The 2,602-nt window shown below is 32.6% G+C and overlaps 1 protein-coding gene and 1 long non-coding RNA gene across 3 annotated transcripts in view; one reads left to right on the top strand and one right to left on the bottom strand.

Moving 5' to 3' along the window:
- The window catches only part of CUNH4orf22 (chromosome unknown C4orf22 homolog), a 541,171-nt gene that overhangs the window by 197,766 nt on the left and 340,803 nt on the right, over positions 1-2,602 (bottom strand). The gene's annotated exons all lie outside the window — the stretch shown is intronic.
- Positions 1,958-2,267, top strand: LOC111739991. Its single transcript, XR_002780440.1, has 3 exons — positions 1,958-1,998; positions 2,032-2,037; positions 2,148-2,267. It is a non-coding gene; the product is annotated as an uncharacterized LOC111739991 (long non-coding RNA).

The following is a 2,602-nucleotide window of genomic DNA, read 5'->3' as shown; positions in this document are numbered from 1 at the left end:
CAAAATAAAAACCTCAAAAGATATAAAATTAGTATCCTCAAATAATTAAGAAAAAGTAGTTCATCCATGACATAAAAAAAGAAATATTCAGAGACTAAGTCAAAGCTTTTGGAAATCTGAAAAATAATGAAAATAAACTATTCAATAGGAAATATTCAGAAAGTAATTGGATGTAGTGGTGGATTGAGGGTAGGGCAATGGGAGTAATCTTACCTGGTGCAGGCAAGAAAGGGGTGTGCTGTGTGTTGAAAATTTAAAAATAATAAAACCAACTAAAATAGTCTGCTTTTTATTACCATGAGCTATGTCAATGTCAAAATATTCTTATCCACAACAAGTTTATGTGCATCTAACTTCTAAACAGTTGTTGCAGTTGCTGTCGGTTCTAAGAAGAAATGGGTCCAAGGAAACAAAGATATGGATAGTATTAAAATTTCTGGAATTTGTTGTGAAATAAGATTTTAATGTTTTATTGGTTATTTACCTCTTTATATTTCTTATTTTGTATAATTTTGCTTCTCCTCCCCCTTTCCTTTATGAAATTAGCTGTTGGTTTGCCTATTAACTTTATTTTCATAACAACAGCATTTTGAATTATTAGTTGTCTACCTCATTGATCTCTACTTTTATATTTAATAATTCTTCCTTTGAGTTGCCTTCAGTTTTTTTGTTTTTTAATCTTGCTTTTCTAGGATGTATTTAATTCATTTATTCATTTATTTTTACATTTTAATTTGGTACTACTGACATACGTTAAAATATGCATTTATTTAAAGTGTACTATTTATGTTTTACCCATGTAAAACCCATAAACTATCCCAACACTAAAGAAAATGAACATGCTCATTACCCAGAGAAATCTTGTTATCTCCTGAAACCTTCCTTCTACTTCTCTCCAACCCTTCATTGTGAGACAATTACAGATCTGCTTTCTTTCTCTATCAATTAGTTTGCATTTTTAGAAATTTATATAAATAGAATCATCTATGGGCTCTTTTATCAAACTTCTTTCACTCAGCCTAATCATTTCAGAATTCATCTATGTTGTAACAGGTATCAGCAATTCATTTCTTTTTTTGCTAAGTAGTATTCTTTCAATGTCTGTACCACTGCTTCTTTACCCTTTAGACTGTTAATGGATATCTAGGTTGTTTCCAATTTGGGGCTGTTATGAATCATGTGCCAATGATCATTCATGTAAAAATCTTTGTATGGGCATATCTCATTGATAACTAACTAGAAGAATGGCTAAGTCATATGGTGAGTGTATATTTAACCTTTAAGAAACTGTCAAAAAAGTTCTCCAAAGTGATTGTACCATATTACATTCTCCCTAGAGAAGTATGAGAGTTCCAATTCCTCAGGTGGTATGGTCAGTCTTGATTATTTTAGACATATTAATAGGTGTACAGTGGTATCCCACTGTGGTTTTAATTGGCATTTCTCTAATGAGACTTCTGATGTTGAACATTTTTTCAAGTGAATATTTACCATTCATATATATTTCTTTAATAAAATGTTGGTTCAAATATTTTGTTATTTTTTGATTGTTGACTTTCTAATCATCGAGTTTTGAGAGTTATTTATATATTCTGAATATTTCTTATCAGATACATGCTTTGAAAGTATTTTCTCCCACTCTGTTGCTTGCTTTTTCATTCTACTAGAAAAATCATTTGAAGAACATTCTTAATTTCTAGGAAATATAATTTATTAATTTTCCTCATGGATTATGGCTCTACATATGTTTTGCTTTCAACAGTTTATTATATTTTAAAGATATTTTGGATATGAGGCCCTTATTGGAGGTGTTGCTTGCAAATATATTGTCCCATTCGGATGGTTGTCTTTTTACCTTGTTGACGGTTTCTTTTGCTGTAATCCCATTTATGTATTTTAGCTTTTACTTCCCTTGCTTTTGAGGTCAAATTCATAAAATCCTCTTTAAGTCCAAGGTCCTTGAGTATAGTTCCTATGTTTTCTTCTACGCATTTTATTGTTTCAGGCTTTTTTTTTTTTTTAAGCCGACAGGACCCAGTATTCTCAGGTGGTCTTCCATCCAAGTACTAACCAAGCCCGACCTGCTTAGCTTCCAAGATCAGACGGAATCAGGAGGGTTCAGGTTAGCATGCCGTAGACTGTTTCAGGTCTTCTATTCAGGTACTTAATCCATGTTGAGTATATTTTGGTGTGCGGTGATAGACAACAGTCTAGTTTCATTCTTTTGTAGGTGGCTCTCCAGTTTTCACAGCATCATTATTGAAGAGGCTTTCTTTTCTTTACTGCATGTTTTTGGCTTTTTTGTCAAAAATTATTTGCCCATATAAATAAGGGTTTACTTCTGGACTCTCGATTCCGTTCCACTTGTCCGTGTGTCTGTTTTGCTGCCAATACCATGCCGTTTTGATTACTGTCGCTTTGTAGTATAATTTGAAGTTGAGCAGAGTGATGCCTTCAGCCTCATTCTTTTTTCTCAGGATGGCTTTGGTAATCCGGGGTCTTTTGTGCTTCCATACAAATCTGATGATTTTTTGTCCTATTTCTTTAAAAAATGCCAATGGGCTTTTGATGGGGATTGCATTAAATCTGTATAATGCTTTAG

The sequence above is a fragment of the Pteropus vampyrus genome, unplaced genomic scaffold (assembly GCF_000151845.1).
Source record: "Pteropus vampyrus isolate Shadow unplaced genomic scaffold, Pvam_2.0 Scaffold56, whole genome shotgun sequence".
NCBI classification, from domain to species: Eukaryota; Metazoa; Chordata; class Mammalia; order Chiroptera; family Pteropodidae; genus Pteropus; species Pteropus vampyrus.
Note: the sequence above shows the minus strand (reverse complement) of the source record. Positions and strands in the feature narration are given on the sequence as shown.